This window comes from Dama dama, chromosome 1 (genome assembly GCF_033118175.1).
Source record: "Dama dama isolate Ldn47 chromosome 1, ASM3311817v1, whole genome shotgun sequence".
NCBI classification, from domain to species: Eukaryota; Metazoa; Chordata; class Mammalia; order Artiodactyla; family Cervidae; genus Dama; species Dama dama.
Window position 1 is genome coordinate 40,008,599 of NC_083681.1, and position 24,247 is coordinate 40,032,845.

The following is a 24,247-nucleotide window of genomic DNA, read 5'->3' on the forward strand; positions in this document are numbered from 1 at the left end:
TAACTATTTGGAGAAGGTTGTGGTTGGGGGAGGTGGAGAGGAAAGTTCTAGTTAAGATATGATTGAAGAGGACTTCCCTGGTGGTCCAGTGGTTAAGAATCTGCTTCCAGTGCAGGGGACATGGGTTTGATCCCTGCTGGGAACTAAGATCCCACATGCCTCAGGGCAACTAAGCCCACTCGCAGCAACAAGAGAAGCCCCCCGCACTGCAACAAAGACCCCCTCAACCTAACAAAAGATATTATTGAAATACATCTATTAAATGAAGGGTGACTGCTGGTTAGCTGGTTATTTCCTGAGTTGAGAGAAGTGAGTAGTTCTTATTTGATGAAATTTCATTTCAGCTCTCCATGTGCTGCTCTTCCTGCAACTTCCTTTTTTCCCTTCAAGATACCTTTTGGGTGAGGCACATTTCCCTCCTATTTTTTTTCACACAGGGGCTCTTATGTACCTCTGTCATCAGCTACAGCCATTGTCATCCCATCCTGGGACCAGGACCAGGATTTATCAGGCTGGTGGGGACAAAGTGTGTCTCAGTTGGAAGTATTCTCATTGCACAGTGCTGTGGTGGGCCAGAGTGGAAGGACCTTTCCAGAGAAGCAAGTCTAAAAAGAGTAGTTAATATTTTGGATTCTGTTCTTTTTTTTTTAACCTTCCCAAGTACATAAACTTTATCATAGAAGGACTCAGGAAGATTAGATTCTGTGACAGAAAGAGTGTAATAAGAATTGGCAAGGTATTAATTAGCTATGGCAATCACACTTCAGGCAGCAGGGTAGTAGTTTGCACCCAAGGCTACTATCTTGAGAGGTGGTTTTCTAAATTCTTTAGTCTCCTCTTTCGGTACCGGGGTCTAAGCCTGGAAGATCTGGCTCAGAGTGTGCTTCTGTGGTGTGGAAGATACCCTGGCCCTCATGAGAGCCGGGTGCACTCCAGGTGAGCAGATATGGAGCAAAAGATGAGCTCTCCACTTTCTAGCCCAGGAAGTGGCAGAAGACAGAAGGAGCACCTGGAGGCCAGAGAACAAAGCTGTGGGTCTTGCTGGCTACCTCCCAGCAGACCCAGGAGAGGGTGTGTTAGTTAAGTCTAGGGGAGCCAAGAAGCCTGGAGGTTCTGTTTTGTAACCCAATGAAGACTGGGAGAAAGCTGATTCTCAGGCCGTCCACACTGAACTGGGAACCACCTCCTCACCCCGGTGCTCAGCACAGTCAGGCAGAGGCAGGCCCATGGTTTAAATTTCCTGGGTCATCTTCAGTTCCAGTGGTAGAGACAGGCTTCAGAAATACCCAAGAGTCCAGAGGAATTTGCCAGAAGGATCCCCAAGGTTAGGCTGAGGGATCTAAGTACCCAGGACTACCAAGGGAGACGGAAGTCAAAGCCAGATTCTGATGCCCAAGACCACCAAGGTCAGGGTGAGTCAGCCAGTGGGAGCTAGAAGGCCCTGAACAAGCTGAGTGGTGCCAGATCACAAGTCACCCTTCTGCAGAGGCCAGAGGAAACCTGGAGAATTGGCACAAAGACCCTGAATTCTCCCCATAGCCACAGTTGTGAGGTTGCATAAGCCACCACCACCCCTCATACACAGGTCTGGACACATTCTTGGGAACTCAAAAGAGACCAAGGAAGAATTTTATCTATGAGACTGAGCAATCTTTTTTTTCATCCAAGAGAGGTTAATTTAAAACTTTATTAGTGGGTTTAATACCACGTTAGGCTTTAATTGGAACACTTACACTTTCCTTGCTAACCAGCTGGCTGTGGGCTTGGGAGGAAGTTCTGCATTAGATATTGGAAAAACAAAGTATATTTTTCTCTGTGCATCCAAGCTACAGTATGACGTTAATATTCTGCTTCTGACACATAAGAAAAAAGGAACCATGAAATCACTTGTCAAAAATCTCCGCAATGTTTACAAAACCAAGCATTCAGTTGCTGAAGGGTTGGATGGGCCGCATTCCTGAAGCCCCACAAACAAGGTTGACTGAAACTTTGACAACTGTAGAAAAGAAAGACAAGAGAAAGTTCAAGCGGTGAACCAGAATGGTGGACTCCTCCCGCAGTTATTCTCTTCTCCACTTTATCCAGAGGTGCCAAGACTCAGGGCTTCCCAGGTGGCGCTAGTGGTGAAGAACCTGCCTGCCAGGGTTGGGAAGATCCCCTGGAGGAGGGCATGGCAACTCACTCCAGTATCCTTGCCTGGAGAATTCCAACGACAGAGGAGCCTGGCGGGCTACAGTCCAGAAGGTCGCAAAGTGTCAGACACAACTGAAAGAATTGAGCACGCGCACATGCCCACACTCAACCCTCAGTCATACCAGCGCTCTAAGGAAAGGCTAGTCTGCCCGTGGTGGGAGGCAGGTGACTTCTGAAAATATGAAACCTGCCCTTTCACTTCCCTTCCTTGGCAATACCTGTAGGGGTTATGTCAGCAAAACAATTTAAAATGACCAAGCCCACAATATGGGATGAACAACACATACCATACAAAACTGCTGACTTATGCATAAATATAGTTAAGTAGTGATGAAATAAAAATTCCTACTCTAAGGCAAGTCAAGGAAAATTTAAACATAAATTTTTTTTCTCTGCCCTTTGGCCTCCTCTCACCCCTCTGGGGTGCATCGTGTATCTGCAGTGTGCCTTAACCAAACTATTGGCTGAAATACCCTCTCAGCCATAAGAGGCAACATTCTCCTAGCATCAACAAGACAACTTAAAAAGATAACATTCCCTCTTAATCTTGTAAGGGGCCATGATGACCCATGATCCACTACGTAAGTGGAGATCTGGATTGTGTAAACTGTCAATAATATATCATTTAATATACAGCCCTCTGTCTCAAACACAAAACTGTTTTGACTTCTAATGGGCAAAATGCTCCTCAGAGCTTTCTGAGACACTGCTCCTGAAGTTATAATACTCAACTTGGCTCGAATAAAATTTTCCATTTCTTTCTTAGATCAACTGATCAATTTTTCATTGACAGTAGGAAAAAAATAACATGATTAAAACATGTGTTCGCTACCTGGTCTTCCCCAACTAGGACCAGCCACAGGGACTGTGGCTGTCTCTTTCTTATTTTTTTCTAGCTTTCTTTCTTTAGCTATCCTTGTGATTCTTTCACAGGTCTCCTTGTATATGCTGTGCCAGGCCACATTCCACCTCAATCCCAACCCATCCTTTCAGGGCTAAAATAATAATAATTGGTGAGCTCTGGGGCATTCTCCAAGCCAGGCTTCAGCAATACGTGAACCAAGAACTTCCAGATGTTCAAGCTGGTTTTAGAAAAGGCAGAGGAACCAGAAATCAAATTGCCAATATCCGCTGGATCATCGAAAAAGCAAGAGAGTTCCAGAAAAACATCTATTTCTGCTTTATTGACTACGCCAAAGTCTTTGACTGTGTGGATCACAATAAACTGTGGAAAATTCTAAAAGAGATGGGAATACCAGACCACCTGACCTGCCTCTTGAGAAACCTGTATGCAGGTCAGGAAGCAACAGTTAGGACTGGACATGGAACAACAGACTGGTTCCAAATAGGAAAAGGAGTATGTCAAGGCTGTATATTGTCACCCTGCTTATTTACCGTATATGCAGAGTACATCATGAGAAATGCTGGGCTGGAAGAAGCACAAGCTGGAATTAAGATTGCCAGGAGAAATATCAATAACCTCAGATATGCAGATGACACCACCCTTATGGCAGAGAGTGAAGAGGAACTAAAAAGCCTCTTGATGAAAGTGAAAGAGGAGAGTGAAAAAGTTGGCTTAAAGCTCAACATTCAGAAAACTAAGATCATGGCATCTGGTCCCATCACCTCATGGGAAATAGATGGGGAGACAGTGCAAACAGTGTCAGACTTTATTTTTTTGGGCTCCAAAATCACTGCAGATGGTGATTGCAGCCATGAGATTAAAAGACGCTTACTCCTTGGAGGAAAGTTTTGACCAACCTAGATAGCATCTTAAAAAGCAGAGACATTACTTTGCCAACAAAGGTCCATCTGATCAAGGCTATGGTTTTTCCAGTGGTCATGTATGGATGTGAGAGTTGGACTGTGAAGAAAGCTGAGCGCCAAAAAATTGATGCTTTTGAACTGTGGTGTTGGAGAAGACTCTTAAGAGTCCCTTGGACTGCAAGTAGATCCAACCAGTTCATCCTGAAGGAGGAGATAAGTCCTAGGTGTTCATTGAAAGGACTAATGCTGAAGCTGAAACGCCAATACTTTGGCCACCTCATACGAAGAGTTGACTCATTGGAAAAGACCCTGATGCTGGGAGAGATTGGGAGCAGGAGGAGAAGGGGACGACAGAGGATGAGATGGCTGGATGGCATCACCGACTCGATGGGCATGAGTTTGAGTAAACTCCGGGAGTTTGTGATGGACAGGGAGGCCTGGCATGCTGCAGTTCATGGGGTTGCAAAGAGTCGGACACGACTGAGCGACTGAACTGAACTGAACTGGGGCATTCTACCTGCAAAGTATTCATCTTCCATTTTTGTTGTTCAGTCGCGAGGTCATATCTGACTCTTTGTGACCCCATGGACTGCAGTATGCCATGCTTCCCTGTCCTTCACTATCTCCTGGGGTTTGCTCAGACTCATGTCCATTGAGTTGGTGATGCCATCCAACCATCTCCTCTGTTTCCCCCTTCTCCTCCTGCCTTCAATCTTTCTCAGCATCAGCGTCTTTTCCAATGAGTCAGCTCTTCGCATCAGGTAACCAAAGTATCAGAGGTTAAGCTTCAGCATCAGTCCTTCCAATGAACATTCAGGGTTGATTTCCTTTAGCATTGATTGGTTTGATCTCCTTGCAGTCCAAGGAACTCTCAGAAGTCTTCTCCAGCACCACAATTCCAAAGCATCAGTTCTTTAGTGCGCAGCCTTTTTTTATGGTCCAAATCTCACATCTGTACATAACTCTAGTTATTCTTGTTTTTGTTTCTATTTGCATAGCAAACTCATGTGTAAACCATGGTTCTCCCCCAGTGAAGGCCCACCTAGTAAAGTACCTATCGCCAAAGGTCAGTGAATGTCTGCTTGTCAGCACTACTGAGTACAGCTCTCCTTTTAGCTCCTGATGGGAAAGGACAACTCCCAGGCTAGGTGCCTCTGCTCCCACATCCCATTATTCATAAGTTTTTATTCTGAATATGTCTATGCCCCACTACTGAGTGTCCTGCTGGCTGCAGCATGGGGACTCAAAATCATCCATGTGCTTTTTTTCTGCTTAGTTCTGTGTCTCTGCAAAGGTAGATGGAATCCATTCTTACACCTGCACACTCATCCACGTGCTTATTGTTAGCAATTCTGAGCACCCAATACTGTCATTAGAAAACTCTACAAGAGTATAATCCAATTCTATGGAAAATTCCTTAAGCCCAGGGATGTTGGCTTATGCAGGTGTCCACTTGTAACTGTGGGGGACTGGTTCCATAGTTTGGCATCTGAAGATGCCAAAATCTAAGGATGCTGAAGTTGGTTATATAAAATGGCTTAGTACAGTGGCCCTCCATATATGAAGATTCCATACACATGGAGAAGGAAGACCAACTGTACTTCCTTCATTTAACTCAGGGACAGGCAAAAAAAGTTACTATTTTGATTTCAGATCACTTCACATCCAATTAATATTTGATATCTAACCAGTGTTTACTAAGTGTTTACAATAGACCTGAGTCCTTCTTACACACTCTCTTATTTAGTCTTCCCAACAACCTTGTGATTATGGACTATAGGATGGTCTCAACTTCACGGAAGAGGAAACACTGACTCAGAAAAGTCAGCTGACCTGCCCAATCACTCAGCTAGAAGGTGGTGATCCTAGAGCTAGAATATGCACTCCTCCTGCTTCACAGTACATGCAGGGCTCTTTTCTACACTGCAGCTGCTTCTCTGGTGGTAGTCCTGGCCCTGAAGAAGAAAGTCTGTCTAAGGTCAGCAGGTTTGCCCCATCAGGACAAAGTCCCTGGTGTGGAGAGGGGCCACCCAGCTTCATAGAGCAGGGCCTGGAGTCAGGCACCAGTCCAGCAGGTTCCCAGGTCTCTGACTGTGTTAGCAAACTGGCCACAAAATAGCCTCTGATGCATGTAGAAGGGCAATGTGGGCCCATCTCACTACTCCTGCCAGGAGTGGGATACAGGGGAGAAGACTGTCTTGGCTGGGTCCTTTTACTCACAAGGCCCAGGCTAGTGGCTTCAGCATTAGCTCTTTCCATTGAGAGGGCAATATGGGGGCTTCCCTGGTGACTTGATGATAAAGAATCTACTTGTTAATGTGGGAGACATGGGTTCAGTCCCTAGGACAGGAAGATTCCATATGCCATGGAGCAACTAAGCCCATGATGCTCTGCCCAAGAGCCCAGGAGCCACAACTATTAAAGCAGGTGCTCCCTAAAGCCTGTGCTCCACAACAAGAGAACCCACTGCAGTGAGAAGCCCTCACACCAGAGCTAGAGAGTAGACCTTACTCACCACAACTAGAGCCTGCACAGCCACAAAGACCCAGCACAGCCAAAAATAAATACTTTTTAAAAGAAATTTAAATACCAAAAAAGAGGGCAATATGGGAACCCAGTTCTTCCAACACAAGGAGGTTGTGATGGGGGTGACAATCAACACTCCCACAGCCTGTCTGTCCTTGACCATGGTCTTGCAGAGCCCCAGGTACCGTCCCTTGAGCAAGCAATGGGGCCATCTATGTTATCCATCCAGGCTTAGCAGGAGTTGCCAGAGCTAGAAATAGCTGGGACCCAGTAGGTCTATCCTCTCCCCATTGGTGTAAGAGCTCCATGAGAGCTGGGATTTCAAATGTCATATTTCCTGCTGTCCTCAGTGTCTTGAACTGTGCCTGGCATATAGTAGGCACCTAGCAGACACTGCTGAACGAATGACTGGACGGATGAGCAAAGGTGCCCAAAGTGCTGCCTCTTGTGTGCACAGAATCCCGTCTGCAAGCGAAATGCAGACACAGGCCTCCCCTTAGACCCTGTCAGCCCCACTCCCTTCTTCAACACACACCATTTCCTGGAAAAACATCTCTGAATGATCTCTAAGCATTGCCCTTATGCTGGCACCCTCTTTTTCCAAAGGCAGGAAAAACTCGTCTATCAAGTTTCCCTTAGACTGAGCAGAAACAACTGTTGCCAGCTTCAGAACCGTGGTTCTCTCAGGAGCACCTGAGCCCTTTCAGCTTAACACGTCTCCCCTGAGGCAGAGGAGAGGCAGAAGCCAAGCCACAGTCCGAGCTGGGGTCTCCCATCCTCCAGCTGCCTGAGGCAGGCCCCACCATGAGGCCAGGCCCCAGTGGTCAGCTGAGAGAGGTCACAACCTCCTGCGCACTCCGGAGACTCTCATCTAGGCAGCCTCCTGGTTCTTTGTCTGAGGAAGTCTGTAATATGTGTGACCAAGAGTCTCACAGGATATTTGACTACAGGAAACTTTTCTGACTTTGCTAAGCCTCAGTTTTCTCATCTATGAAGTGAGAATAACAATAGTATCTGCCTCATAAAATCATGATGCAAACTAAATAAAAGAAAATACACAAAGTGTTTGGCACATCATTAGAGCTCAACAAATGATAAGCATTATTTTTCCTGTTAGGTATGGTTTGTTCCTGTGCTTTTGTTGTGAAAACAAACAAATGAACATAGTTTACAATCTGAAATAAATAGAAAAAGTTCACTTATCATTATTCATTCATTCAACCAAGACTGTATCAGGTGCCACGCCAGGTCTTGGGCAGGACAGGAAAGGTCTTTACGTTCTCTGTGAGTTGTCATTCAGCCATGTCTGACTCTGTGACCCCATGGACTGTAGCCTGCCAAGCTCCTGCTCGTGGGATTTCCCAGGCAAGATTACTGGAGTGGGTTGCCATTTCCTTCTCCAAGGGATTTTCCTGACCCAAGGGTTGAACCCGGGTCTCCTGCATTGCAAGCAGATTCTTCACCGTCTGAGCCACCAGGGAAACCTTCACTTAGGTGGATCCTTGAAATGAATCACATATACTCTCTGTTTGCCTGTCTCTCTTTTAGTCTCCCAAACTCAGCCAAATGGAACCTCCTTCAGAGACGTTTTCCCTGAATGGATGCATCCCATGCTGGATTCCTTGGGAAGCAAATTCTGAGATTAGCATGTAGGAAATCCTGTGGAATGGAGGAAAAGAAAGAAGACTCAATGGAGGGAGATGATAAGCAGCAGGGCAATTCCAACAGGGGACCTCTGCCACCCCACAGACCTGTCAGGTAGCAATGAGTGGGCCAGGCCTTCATACTCCCAAGTTGCATCAGTCACTGGATGCAAGCTGCCTCTGGAAGGTAAGACCTTGGGTGAGGCTGCTTTCTTCACTTCAGACAATCCCCAGAAAGGGCTGTCAGCAGATGGGGATCTGGAAACCCTCCCTACAGCTGGGGAATGAGTCTTTCATTCCTGAAAGTGAATTTGAGCAGTGCAACGTAGCATCCACAATATACTCCAGCCTAGATGTTATCGGTTAAAAGAGATGTTGATTTCCAACTGCTTGACTCCTATCTCTCAACTGGTATATTACATGAATAGAAAAAAAGAAAGGATTTTACCAGGCCCTTGAATTCTCAACTGCATTAAAATCTGTGTTATCCTCAGGACTTCCCTGGTGGTCCAATGGCTAAGACTCCATGCTCCCAGTGCAGGGGACCTGGGTTTGATTCCTGGTCAGGGAACCAGATTCCCACATGCTGCAACTAAGAGTGCTCATGATGCAACTGAAGACCCCACATGTCACAGTGAAGACTGAAGACCCCACATGCTAAGACACGGCACAGCCAAATAAATAAGTATTTTATTTAGAAACCTGTGCTATCCTCTTCTATTCCACAGCTTGGAGTCCTTTCTTCATTACTAAGCATCCCTGCCCTCAAGGCTGTGTGCGTGTGTGCTCAGTTGCTCAGTCATGTCCAACTATCTGCAACCCCACGGACTGCAGCCCACCAGGCTTCTCGGTCCATGGGATTCTCCAGGCAAGAATACTGGAGTGGGTTGCCATTTCCTCCTCCAGGGGATCTTCCCAACCCAGGGATCAAACCAGTGTTTCCTGCAACTCCTGCATTGGCGGGTGGATTCTTTTACCACTGAGCCTCCTGGGAAGCCGCTTCTATCGAGGCGGCTGCTGCTGCTGCTGCTAAGTCGCTTCAGTCGTGTCTGACTCTGTGCAACCCCATAGATGGCAGCCCACCAGACTCCGCCGTCCCTGGGATTCTCCAGGCAAGAATGTCAGCAAATGTGCGAGGGCTTACAATAAAAGAAGTCAGTCAAGACTGGGGAGGCTGGAGGGTTGAGTTTATCTCTGGACTGGCCTGGGCATAATTTAAGACCATTGTTGATGCTTCTGTGGCTTTTTTTGAAGAGAGAAGAGGACAGGCAGATTTCAGCCTCACCAGAAAGAACAGGAAGTTGTTTCCTCGGGCTGTCAGGTAGGTCTGCTGCCGTTATCAGTTTGGCACAGTCTGTCTTAGGAAAATGTAGCCGGTGGTTCTTCTGTCTGTCGGCATGCTCCAACAAGGCCTAACTCTAGACACAATGAGCATAAATGTCTATCTGAGTGAAGTCTGGGATCACGCAGTGGATTTGCAAACATGTTTTCAATTAAAGTCTGCTCTTAGGAAACTGCAGCTGCCTTCCCACCCTAGAAAGAAAATTTCCAAAAGTCCAACTCCAAACTGAGAACTGAACTTGTATTTCAGGCTTGTAACAGATTTTTATCAAGGGTTTCTGAGTGCCCAAGATATGTTTCAGTTTTCTTATTATTACCCTAACTTATTATTATTACTAAAACTTCTATGAATCTTAAGAATTATGAACACATCCTAAACTCATTATAGTAGGTTTGTTTATTGTAAGGGCACACAGGTGAAGCAATTCTGAAGCTGTTATATATATTTTACAGGATTGAGAAGTGAATGAATATACTAATGTTGAGATCCAGGGTGTCCACTATGGAAGAAGGGACATACAAATATGAATTGATAATCATGTATGTTAATTAACTAGATGGTGGGAATCCTTTCAAATCACCATAATGTGCATGTTAAACATCTTACAATTTTATTTGTCAATTATACCTCAATAAAAATGAAAGAAAAATATATGGATTGGGAGAAGGCAAGAAACTATTCCATGAGGATGGAAATGGAGGTGTAAGTGTACACTCATGATTTCTAAAACAAGTATATGTGTGTGGATACACATTTTGTGTGCACATATGTATGAATATCACCCCACTCCAGTACTCTTGCCTGGAAAATCCCATGGACGGAGGAGCCTGGTAGGCTGCAGCCCACGGGGTTGCTAAGAGTCAGACAATACTGAGTGACTTCACTTTCACTTTTCACTTTCCTGCATTGGAGAAGGAAATGGCAACCCACTCCAGTGTTCTTGCCTGGAGAATCCCAGGGACGGGGGAGCCTGGTGGGCTGCCGTCTAGGGGGTCACACAGAGTCTGACACGACTGAAGTGACTTAGCAGCAGCAGCATGTGTGAATATATATTTATATTTACATACATGTATATATTCTCTAAGCTTGCCTGCCAAAAGAGTCAAGAAGCAAACCCTCCTTTCCCCCCATAGCAAGGAGCACACCTATTTGCCTGTCTTGTTCTCTAATACCATCCCTCACTAGGAAGAAACAGGCTTCTCAGAGAAATGACCGATTTCAAGGTTGAGGTGAGGTAGGGACAAAATGAGCTTAGAATATCCTATTATGCCAAGAATGCTAGTGAGGGAGAAAGAGAGAGAGAACTTGGGGCATGCCACGAGAGCACAGGAGCCAGATTAGAGGGACCACCACCGGCCAAATCAATTAAGTCCACTCATGCATCATAAAGCACGGGGAAAAACAAGAATATGTTTGTCCTTACCAATAATGAGTAAGATAGATAGATAGATGAATGAATGAATGGAGAACTCTTGCTTACAGTAAAAGGTAGAAAGCCACCTGGTGAATGTGGAGGTAGTCCTATGGTTGGAAAATGCTCATTTTGCAACCGTCATGACAAAGATAGGATGAAGTAAGAACCATAAATGAAAATAAAACCTAGGAGGATATTTTGACTAAAGAGTAAATTTTTTGAACCATCTTTCAGGTGTCTCTCCCACAGACTGTTTATTAGGAAGGGAAAAAGAATAACTAAAGAGTGGAGAAATCAAAACACCTTGATTGGGTGATCAAAATTAACATCACCAAGAGGGACAGATAGACATCATGAGCCTCCAGATGTGACACCCTGAGGACACGATATCATGATACTGCAGCGTTCTGGCCAAGAAGTCATGACCTGTATTTAATCATGAAGAAACATTAGATAAACCTAAAATGAAGACCATCCTACAACCCCAAGAGGAGAGAGGTTGAATTCTTAAAAAATGTCAGTGCCATGAAAGACAAAGAACTGCCATGAATGAAGAATACCAGAGACTAAAGACAGACAGTAGCAAGTGTTAGGGAGGATGTGCAGAAATTGGAACCCTTATACACGGTTAATGAGACATAAACCGGTGTGTCTGCTTTGGAAAACAGTCTGGAAGTTCCTCAAATTTTAAACATTGAGTTACCATGTGACTTACTCAGCAATTCCATTCCCTCATAGATGCCCAAAAGAAATGAGAACATATATCCACAGAAAAAAAACTTGTATATGAATATTCATAGCAGCGTTACTCATGATAGCCGAAAAAAAAAAAACATAGGCAATGAGCATGAACCGATGAACAGATAAAGTAAATGTGATGTATTCATACAATGGGTTATTTATTATTCAGCAATGGAAAAGAATAAAGTGCTGATAAATGCTGCAACATGGATGAATCTTGCGAACATGCTGAGTGAAAGAAGCCAGACACAAAGGACCACATGTTGTTTCATTCCATTTATATGACATGTCCAGAACAGGAAGATCTCTGTAGGCAGAAAGCAGATGAGTGATTGCCTAGATCTAGGGAAGAAGGAGGGCAGGGAATGCTAATGGGTGAAGGCTTTGTTGGGGGTAACAAGAATGTCTAAACTTTGGTTACGATGATGGTTACACAATTCTGTGAATAGACTGAAAACCACTGAACTGCATGCTTTAAAATGGGTGAATTTAATGGTATGTGAATTCTATTTCAATAAAGGTGGTTTTAAAAGTCTAATGTTCTTTAAAATACCTGGGTAGCAACAATGTTTAGCATATGATCTATCTCTATAGAGAGCAATTTTGAAAAATAAAGAAATAAAACACGCACATACAAGGATGGCTTGGGAAGCCTGGAGGACGTCGGTGACCCAGGCACCCGCCAGAAGCAGCTTTAGTGAAGAGGTAAAGACAGGAAACCGACTGAACCAGGTCAGAGGAAAGGAAGGTGGGGAAGCAGACAGAGTGCGTTTATATTGCAGACAGCTCTTTCAAGGAGCCTCCATGTAAAGGTCAGTAGAGATGGGGGGAGAGATAGAGAGGCATGTGAGGGCTGGAGGAGGCTCTACTCATGTAGGAGAGCTGCAGTGTTGAAGGCATTCCAGTGGGAAAGGAGATGAAGGAGTTGAGAGAAGCGAAGTCCAAGAGAAGTCATGGGATCCAGAATCCACACGATACCCAGAAGCCTACTTTCTCCATCAAACAGGAGGGAAAAGAAGAGGTGAGGGGCTGGTATAGACAGGGCTGAAATTTAGCTTCAGTAAGATAAAAAAGTTCCTGATAGTTGACTTCTACCTGTGGAAAAGGAAAAAGATTGGAGGTTTGAAATTTCACATCCCAAGTTGATCACCCACTAGCTGTGAGATCTTGGCAACTGTGAGCTTCTCCGAGCTGGTTTCCTACAGACCCAGGTTCAGCCCCTGGACTGGGAAGATCCCATGGAGAAGGGAATGACAACCCCTCCAGTATTCTTGCCTAAAGAATCCCATGGACAGAGGAGCCTGGCAGGCTACAATCCATGGGGTCACAAAGAGTTGGATATGACTGAGTGACTAACACTTTCACTTACTTTCTTTTTTTTTTTCACTTACTTTCAAAGTGGATTATACCTTGCAATGTGCTTTTGAGGATAAAATGAGATAACACAGGTAAAATGCAGAGCAGAATGACTATCATACAACAAATGTTAGGCTCTCTTAACACATTTTTAGTTCATTTCTATAAACTTGCTCAATCTGTTATTACCCCCAAATACATGCAAAAATAAGAGCTTCTTAAAGGTAATAACCTGGGACTTCCCTAGAGGTCCAGTGGCTAAGAATCTGCCTGTCAACGCAAGTGACACAGGTTCTATCCCTGGTCTGGGAAGAGCCCACATACTGCGGGGCAACTAAGCCCATGCACCACAACTACTGAGCCTGTGCTCTAGAGCCTGGGACCCACAACTCCTGAGCCCATGTGCCACAACGCACCCTAGAGCCTGTGCTCCACAAGAGAAGCCACCACAATGAGAAGCCCATGCACTGCAACTAGAGAGTAGCCCTTGCTTGCTGCAACTAGAGAAAGCTCATGTGCAGCCAAATAAAAGGGCTTCCCTTGTGGCTCAGCTGGTAAAGAATCTGCCTGCAATGAGGGAGACCTGGGTTTGATCCCTGGGTTAGGAAGATCCCCTGGAGATGGGAAAGTCTATCCACTCCACTATTCTGGCCTGGAGAATTCCATGGACTGTATAGTCCATGGGGTCGCAAAGAGTCGGACACAACTGAGAGAGCTAATAATAACCTTATTTTATTAATCATACTCCCATAACCTGTAACAATCTTGGCACATAATAGATGTTTAATCAATATTTGCTTCCTAAATTCAGATTTAATTCCTCCTCTCTGAGTAGATGTCAAGTGTCCAGCCCCATGTTAGGAATTTTCGCCCACGTCACCTCATCAACTCCTCCCAGCTACACTGGAAATGGGGTGCTGTCATCTTGCCTTTACCAGCAAAGGATCTGAGCCTGGGAGAGGTTAAATCAACCAGACAAAGGTCGAACTCCCAGCCAGCTCTGTATTCCAACGTCAGAATCTTTCCACTGTCTCCCGGGTACCTGACTTTGTTTTCGTCTTTTGCTTTGTTTTGTTGTTTCTCCTCTCTTAAGCTGGCTGATAGGCGTGTCTCCAAGACATTGCCTAGAAGAACCTGCGCAAGCCTCACAAGGGCCAGAAGTCAGGCATTCTGCTCACCCATCCTAACTGCCCCCACCCCACCAGAATTGCCTTCCCTTCTTCCTCCTGCCCCTCCCTGACCTGATGAAGATGACTGGAACCACAATTAGAAGGTTTAAAGGCTTCATTTTAGTTATTTCCAGACCCAGTATATAAAGAAGAGAATAAAGGGTAATCTTAACAACTAGTAAATTATCACTGAGCAAGTGAAAACTTCACCTTGTAGCTCTGGCATAACAGAAAGGCTTTGGAATGCTAAAATGCCTGAAGTTATTGCAGGTGGAAAAGGAATGAGGGGAAAACTGAATCTTTTCCATGATATGTTCTGTCTTTTTAAAAATTTCTTAAAATTTTAATGAAAAAATTTGAACATACAATTATAGTCCTATAATTGTATAATCACCTAGTAGAGAAATTAGTATAATGAACCCATGTACCCAACAATTAGCAAGATTTTGCTGCACTGGCTTCATCTCTCTCTCTTTTTTTAAACTTAATTTCTGACTTCCTGTCCTTTCACATTTCACTCCCTACTTCAGGATGCATTTTTAAAATGGGCTTTAAAAAAAAAAAGAAAAAAACCACAGAATTATTTTTATACCTACCAAGCTTGACAACAATCTAGTACCACCTGATACCAAGTCTGTATTCAAATTTCTCTGATTATTTAACTTTTTTCTTTCTCTCCTTCTTTCCTTCCTCTCTCCTTCCTTTTTTCTTTCCTTCATTTGGTGCATTTGAATCACAATGCAGACCCACTCACTGCATTTGGCTGTTCTGTCTCTTAAAACTTTTTAAGAGAGATAGTTTCTCTTTCCTAAGTCCTGTCCTTCCTTTTGATGCTAACACATTGGGAGGAGCTAGATCCACTGTTCTGAGAACAACTTCTCAGAACAATAAACAAATTTGAGAAAATAAACAAATTCTAGATTAGTTTATTTCCTTCTGATAAAATTTAACTTGCTCTCTCCCTCATAATTTCTGTACAGTAGAAGTTGGCTTTAAACATTTGGTTGGCTTCAGGCATTTTGGCACTGATTCGCTGAGGCGATGCTGTGTGCTTCACATTGGACCACAGCAGGAGGCGACAGCACTATTTGTCCTGCTCCTGGAGATGCTGAAGTTGGTCAGTGGGTTCAGGTGGTTGTCCTATCCTTTTCTGGGGTATAACAACCATGAAATGAGCTCTCAAAAGTCAAGCTGAGAGTGACCTTTAATTCATTCAGGAGTCGTTACCTGAGTCCCTACCATGTGCCAGCCACTCCCTTAAGGAGATGAAGAAATAAATTAAAGAATACTTTTCCTGGCCTTGAGAGAACACACTTCGATAAAGGAAACACTATGAACTGCCCTGGCCTTATGTCATGACTGGCTGCCTCCTCTCTATGTTCACAGAGTTCTATAAACACAAGACACAGCCCAGGGGCCAAGGAGTACCATTTTCTCCTAAGACATCACCTGCAGCCTTCCTGGACTCCTGGCCATCATGAGCTTTCCTGTGGGAAACTAAGAGAATAAGGGTATTTTCTCTAATAACAGCAAGATGCCCAGGCTGAGTCTTCCTTGAATCCTGAAAAGTTTGACTTCATAATTCCATGAGCAATTGGTCTTTTTACTCTTTGTGCCAAATTTTAAAAAGTAGAAACTCTCACCTCCAGAGAAATGAAGGGGTCTTGAGCGATGCTTTGAAATATTTATGTCTTAAGTACCATGTGGCTGCTTGTGAATGGGGAGACTGAAGTCTGTACTTGGCAAAATTAGAGTTTTAGAATTGTGTCAACTCAGCTTTTATGTGCTGTCCAAATGCCTCGCCCTTCAAAACCCTGCACAAGACTTCTCTGCTGGAATTCTATTTTGTATTCCACTCTTTTGCGCTAAGGGACTAACAAGGAATATTGCTCACTATACCTCAGAGGATGTCAAGTGTGTTCTGAGGTCCTGTATTCTTTAAAGGAGGCTCTACCAAGTCACCTGGTGCCAGGTACCCGTCTTGGAGGTGAAGCAGCTGAGGACACTCCACTCTAGGCCACTTCTTCCTCTGAGTGTTTTTATTATGGATCATACACCTTTAAAGGGCTTCCCTGGTTGCTCAGACAGTAAAGAATCTGCCTGCAATGCAGGAGACCAGGGTTTGATCCCTGGGTCAGGGAGATCTCCTGGATAAGGGAATGGCCTCTCACTCCAGTATTCTTGCCTGGAGAATTCCATGGACAGAGGAGCCTGGCAGACTACAGTCCATGGGGTCCAAAGAGTTAGACACGACTAAGCAGCTAACACTTACACTACTCCTTTAAAAAGCAATGAACGATATATGTAAATCCATGGCTGATTCGTGTCAATGTATGGCAAAAACCACTACAATATTGTAAAGTAATTAGCCTCCAACTAATAAAAATAAATGGAAAAAAAAAAAAAAACAATGAACACAGTCTATTGCAAAAATCCCCTCTGTTTGCATTTCTAGCAATATTCCCTAGCCGGCTCTGGAGGTGGAACAAATTCTTTCCTCCACCTGCCCCTCCTTTCCCCTCTCTCCTTCCTGAGCGCTGGGCCAAGCCTGGAGACTAAAACTACAAGTGACACATCCACGCTGCCTGTTGACAGAGGAGGCTGTGGCCTCCACCCAACGCCTCAGGAACCTCCTCCACAGAGTTCACCCTGTCCTCACCAGGGGTCAGAACCTTCCATCCAGGTTGGATTGATCAGAGTTCCCATGACCGAGTTGCCTAGGCAACAGCCCTGAGTCTGAAGAGAACAAGGGTGGGGAATTGCCGCCCTCCTCGCCCACACTGGAGCCCAATCAGCCTCCAAGGACCAGTGGCTCCGACACCAGTTGCATCATCCCCAGTCACCTCTTTTCACACAGTCTTCTTTCTTTCTTCTGATTTGTTGCTAATTTTACATAACTTGGACTCACATGCCAAATAATTCCTTAGGAGACCACTGAATGTGTATTTGGGGACTTATGAGACAATTTTGAAGAATACAGACCCCTGCCGGGGGTAGGGTTAAGGCGCCTGACAGGTTACAGTCCACAGGGTCGTAAAGAGTTGGACACGAGTGAGCACATAGCACAGGGTTAAGGGGAGAGAGGGCTGGTTGGGCATGTACTTGTCTATGTGAAGTCTGTCACACACAAATATGCCGTATATACTTGCAGTGATCTTGAAGCAACAGACAGTTGCAGAGTCATAGAAGGCCTTCCCTACCAGTTGGCCTCGTGTTTAGTATCTTTTATAGGAAGACATTTTGATTTATTTGCAGATCCTTACATCTGGGTTATAAATTAATACTTTATTTAAACAAATTTACAAGCTCTAAGAGTCAGACATTCTTCTCCCACTGAATCATATGAGTGTCCTTTCCATTAGAAAGAGGGAATAAAAGAAGGTGGAGACCTATAAAATCTAAAGCATTATGGAAGACCTTCTATATGCTCAGTCCTTTGCTAGAAAAGCAGGACATCCTAGCTCTTCCTCGTGCACCTGAATTCAGATCTTAAGCCGACCACTTGTCTGTCCTCTACAGGTGAATCCTTGAAGACCATCTCTTCATGCATAAATTAGGAAAGAAACAGCGCTCATCAAGGTGTTGAGAGACTTTTTTTTTTTGCAAGTGTGTGTACAATATTGGCTCCTAGTGGTACTTATTACTGGTTAGTCCTCTTTCTTATCATGTTGAAAATATGGAAGATTTTTCAGAATCCATTAAATCCATACAACCACTTTGGAACATGAGCTTTGAAGTCCAACTCCCTGAGCTTAAATCCCGCTTCCCTGTCTTAAAAGCCCTATGACCTTGATCATTTTCACTAACTTTGCTGCGCCCCAGTCCCCTTATCTGGGAAGTGGGGACAGTGGCAATACCTATCTCACCAGGTTGTTATCGGACTTCCTGCCACACATAAAGGTGCTCAATAAACATTAACTTCATTCCAGGAGCTGAGAAGTGTGAAAGTTGGAGCAAAATTACTTTCTACTTAACTTTGTTCTACTTAACTTTGTCATTATAAAGAACTTTCTCAGCTGAAAGAAAAAAATGCTGTCACTTTTCTCTAAGAGCAAAACTTGCCCATTAAGGAGCTACTTGAGTTGAAATGTATTATCAAGAGACCTTACTTTTGATGGATTTTGGAAAGTTCTATACAGCACACAACTTGTGAAATGAAATGGGTTACGGTTTTGTAAACTCTTCCCACTCTAAGAAGCTTAGTGCCACTAGGGTTCTCCAGCAACAATGCACGCTTTTGTTGGGGTTTGACATTAGAAGTGTTTGATTGTTCAGCACCTCTTGTTTGAAGAGTTGCTTTACTACAACTTAATGGCAAATTCCATTCTGGATTTCCTGCCAACAAATCTATAAAGCTTTGTTTGAGACTGAAAGCATTCAGAACTTCTTATTTAAAAAAAAAGAAAAAATGCTGGGAGGTACTGGGTGTATATTTAAAAGGAAAAAAAAAAGGAGGAAGAGAAGAGAAATCCTGTAGGTGTAGGAAGAGTGTTTGCTGTAAGAACTGGCTGGTCGGCTCCAGAGTGGAGCAATTAAGAAAGGTTTAAGAGGGCCAAGATGAAGAGTGAGGCAAGGCGAGCAAGCAGCTCCATCATCGCCCCGCCCAGAAGAAACAGCCCTGCTCTGCCCCTCGCATTCAACAGCTGGTTCCTGTTCTGAACTGAGGTGATGACAAAGCAGCTTTGGGGGCCTTCTTACCAGGATGTAACATTACATAACTGCTGTTCTGCTTGGCCTGCTGCAGGTGCCATGGGTTAATATCCAAGACTGGCATTCCAGTGTTAGGCTCAGGAAATAAATGCGTGGTGGTTTTCTTGCCAATGTTCACAGATGGCACCTGGTCAAAGAGCCTTTCAGGCCTATGTCCCCAAGGCTGTATCCGTGTAAACCACCCGGTATTCATGTTGGAATAATGCAGATTAAAAATACAGTGAAAGTGCCCACTAAAGGAGAACTTCTTAAAATGTGGATAAATATCATACATTTAATGACAAGTGAAAAGAATGGTTGCCAAAAGGTATGTAGCCGTATGAAGCATTTTATGTGACTTTCAAGATAAAGCTGAACAGCCCTCTATATCCACAGGTTCTGCATCCTTGGGTTCAAGCAACTGTGAGTAGAAAATATTCAGAAAAAAACTTCCAGAAAATCCCCAAAAGCAAAACTCAAATTTGCCCACTCTCTGGCAACTATTTACATAATATTTACACTGTGTTTACAGTGTTTACATTGTATTTATGACTATTTACATAGCATTTATTTTGTATTAGGTATTATAAGCAATCTAGAGATGATTTAAAGTATATGGGAGGATGTGAGTAAATTATATGCACAAACCACACCATTTTATATAAACGACTTAAGCATTCATAGATTTTGGTACCCAAGACAGTCTCAGAATCAGTTCTCCATGGATATCTAGGGACGACTGTATTATTTACAGAAGCATTCACAAAGTACAAAAGCATGGCCAGAAACCCCAAATACCAACTTCAGCATAGTCAGTCAGCTCTGCAGAAGGATAAAGAGATGAAGGAAGGGAGGAGAGAAAGAGGAACAAGGCCTACCTGTATTTGAAGTTTTTTTCCTCTTTAAATCCAAAATAAAGAGATCTGAGACTAATAAGTCAAAATGTTAGTATTTATTAAACCTAGGTGACAGGTGTCTGGATATTTGTCATATGTTCTCTACTTTTATGTTTTCAAATATTTCATAATTTAAATTTTTATTAGAAAATAATAGTATATCTATATCATGAAATAGAGACACATGTTTGATCCCTCGGTGGGGAAGATCCCCTGGAGAAGGAAATGGCAACCCACTCCAGTACTGTTGCCTGGAAAATCCCATGGACAGAGGAGCCTGGTGGGCTATAGTCCATGGGGTCACAAAGAGTCAGACACAACTGAGCGACTGAGCGCATATATATGATGGAATAGCATGCAGCATTAAAAATAATAAGGCAAGTGTATAGGTTATCAGACAAATATGTACAAGAAATATTTTAGATCAAAAAAGCAGGCCACTTACATTGCCCAGGCCAGAGTAGAAGCTAGATCCAGGTGGAATGGGGGTGGTACAGACAGATGGGGGAGGGCCTCTGGACCACATCTTTCCCCTCCTCTCTCCCTATCCTCTGGGTCACATATGCCAGCCAATTGAGGTGGGGGGCTACCACCATGTCCCTGACTTCCTGGGCCAACTTCTACACAGGGGTCAAGCTGCTTGTGACTGGGGGGTGTAGCTGGGGTACGGGTGCAAGGCCTGTCAGGGTGCCCTGTGGAGGCCCCCATCATCCCTACTTGATTTCCCATACTTCCCCTTGGGCATCCCTGACTAGGATACTCCCACCCCAAACTCAGTCTCCTGAATTTCAGCTCCTAATCCCATAGACTTGAAGCCTACTCACCAATGTGCCAAACCTCCCCACACGTTTCCAAGGAAGTAATTTCCAGCCAGAAAGAGGAGGCATCATCACAAAAGCAAGAACAAATACAAAACCAAGGCAAAGTAGGTTGCTGTGTAGTGTGAAACTATAATCTATTTTTTCATAATAAAATATACATGTGTATACACAAACACACACATCTAAAGTTTTCTGCTGGGCTCTATACTCATAATCAATGCCTAAACTCTCCATTGGATGTCACTCAAGCAAGCACAAAAAACCTACTGGGTCCAAAACTTACTGGATCTACATTTTTCCCTCCAGCCATTCTCATCTTCTATTATTCCCCATCTCAGCACGTGAAACCATCATCCACTCTGGTGAAAATCCCAGGAGTCAAGGACAAGTCCTCCCTTTCCCTCAAGGCCTGCAGGTCCTACCTATCTGCTCTCTAATCTGTCCCATCTTCTCACTTTCCCTGTCATCCTCCCACCTCACTCCTGCTGCCAAGTCCATTATCAATCATTGGAGGCCTGCAAGGGGTTCCCAACCAGCTCTCCTGACAGCAACTGTTGATCCCTACAACCCATTCTCCACATAGCCAGAGTGGTCCAGTAAAGACCTAGTGAAAGTAAAAGTCACTCAGTTGTGTCTGACTCTTTGCAACCCCATGGACTATACAGCCCATGAAATTCTCCAGGCCAGAATACTGGAGTAGGTAGCCTTTCCCTTCTTCAGGGGATCTTCCCAACCCAGGGACTGAACCCAGGTCTCCCACAATGCAGGCAGATTCTTTACCAGCTGACTCACAAGGGAAGCCCAAGAATACTGGAGTGGGTAGCCTATCCCTTCTCCAGTGGATCTTCCCAACCCAGGAATTGAACTGGGTCTCTTGCATTGCAGGCAGATTCTTTACCAACTGAGCTATCAGGAAAGCCCTGTAAAGACCTAAGTCATCCCTTAACTAAAACCCATTAATACTCCCGCTGTTCTCAACTCCTTGATCATGGGTCTGGATCTGCCACTTTCCCCTGCCTCTTCAGGTACCATGTCCCCCTCCCTCCCCTGCACTCTGAGCACCCTAGAGGACTTTCATTTCCTGGGGATCATCATTCTCCCTCTAGGGTCAGTGCACAGGCTGCTCCTCTTGCTTCAAATGCTCGATCCTCTTTTCCTGTGTAATCAGATGTAACCCATATTTAGTTAAAATGCCCACACTGAGGGAAAATTGAATAAATGTATTTATTTGTTAATTCAACAGTGGCCACTAGACTGCACAAGGTCAGTTTTCATTTCAATCCCAAAGAAGGGCAATGCCAAAGAATGTTCAAACTGCCATACAGTTGCACTCATTTTACTTGATAGCAAGATTATGCTCAAAATTCTTGAAGCTAGGCTTCAGCAGTATCTGAGCCGAGAACCTCCAGTCATATGAGAAGGGTTTCAAAGAGGCAGAGGATCCAGAGATCAAATTGCCAATGTCCGCTGCATCATAGCAAAGGCAAGGGAATTCCAAAAAAATCATCTACTTCTGCTTCATTGACTATGCTAAAGCCTTTCACTGTGTGGATCACAACAAACTATGGAAAATCCTTAAAGACATAGGAATACCAGACCACCTTACCTGTCTTCTGAGAAACCTGTATGCAAGTAAAGAAGCAACAGTTAGCACTAGACATGAAACAATGGACTGGTTCAAAATTGGGAAAGGAATACAATAAGGCTGTATATTGTCACCCTGCTTATAACTTCCATGCAGAGTACATCATGAGAAATACTGGGGTGGATGAATCACAAGCTGGAATCAAGATTGATGGAAGAAATACTAACAACCTCAGATAGGCAAATAATATCCCTCTTATGGCAGAAAGTGAAGAGGAACTAAAGGGTTCTTGATAAAGGTGAAAGAGGAGAGTGAAAAAGTTGGCTTAAAACTCAACATTCAAAAAACTAAGTTCATGGCATCCAGTCCCATCACTTCATTGCAAATAGAAGGGAGAAAAATGGAACTAGTGACAGATCTTATGTTCTTGGGCTCTAAAATCACTTCAGACAGTGACTGCAGCCATGAAATTAAAAGACGCTTGCTCTTTGGAAAGAAAACTAGGACAAATCTAGACAGCATATTTAAAAGCAAGACACTACTTTGCAAACAAAGGTCCACACAGTCAAAGCTATGGTTTTTCCAGTAATGTATGGATGTGAGAGTTGGGCCATGAAGAAGGCTGAGTGCCAAAGAATTGATGTTTTTGAATTGTCTAAAACAATTGAAGAAGACTCTGAAATTGGAGAAGACTCTTCAGAATCCCTTGGACTGCAGAGAGATCAAACCAGCCAATTTTCCTAAAGGAAATCAATTCTGAATATTCATTGGAAGGGCTGTTGCTGAAGCTGAAGCTCCAATACTTTGGCCACTTGATGTGAAGAGCTGACTGATTGGAAAAGACCCTGATGCTGGGAAAGATTGAAGCAAAATGACAAGGGCGCAACAGATGATGGTTGGCATAACCAACAGAGGCTGGATGGCGTAACCGACTCAATGGACATGAATTTCAGCAAAATCTGGGAGACAGTGAAGGACAGGAAAGCCTGTCAGGCTGTGTTCCACGGGGTTGCAAAGAGTCAGACATGACTGAACAACAATTTCTTGAGTAGCTTATTTATTTAATCCAGCAACTATCTACTGAATGCCAACTGTGTCCCCAGATCAGTTCTAGATGTTATGGTTCCTTTGTTTGGCTTCCACATCTCAAGCCCAGTTGCTTTAAGGTTTACATTAGAGGTTTCACTTTGATTTCAGTCCTGTGTACATGAACATTCAAGGCTAAGCCCAGCTCTGCTATGTGATGGCTGAGACTCAGTGGAAATGCAAACACATTTTCATTTCTCATAAGACCGAAAAACTTTTACTGTAATAAACCATCTCCTTCAGGAGACAAGGCTAAACAGCCATCACTACAATCATTTTTTTCTTACTTATAGACAATCACAGGTCCAGAAAACAAGTAATTTTCACTGTGTTCCCATTGACCACTTGTTCTGAGATTTCTGCTTCCAGTCTGTCCACTGTTCCTAATGTTGGTGGCTCAAAACCAACTTTGGTAGAGAATCTGCCTGCAATGCATGATACCGGAGTTCAATCCCTGGGTCAGGAAGATCCCCTGGAGAAGGGAATGGCTACCCACTCCAGTATTCTTGCTTGGAGAATCTCATGGACAGTGGAGCCTGGCAGGCTATAATCCATGGGGTTGCAAAGAATCAGACACGACTGAGTTACTAACACTTTCACTGAGGAATTTCAGAGTTGGAGCCCAGGGTGAGCAGTTTCTGGGATATACAGACAAGCACACTGTGTGCCCTGCCCATCAGTTTTCTCATCTCCTTGGGCACAGTTCAGATCTCATTTCAAAAGCCTCCAGGCAAAAGCCTGTGAGGAAAACATGTTCGTAAAACCAGAATTATCTAGGTTGATTATCGATATTAATTCAACCCAGTTTCTGTTTTTCCTTTTTATCTCCCTAAAAGACCTAGACATTACTTTGCCAACAAAGGTCCATCTAATTAAGGCTATGGTTTTTCCAGTCGTCATGTATGGATGTGAGAGCTGGACTCTAAAGAAAGCTGAGCACCGAAGAATTGATGCTTTTGAACTGTGGTGCTGCAGAAGACTCTTGAGAGTCCCTTGGACTGCAAGGAAATCCAACCAGC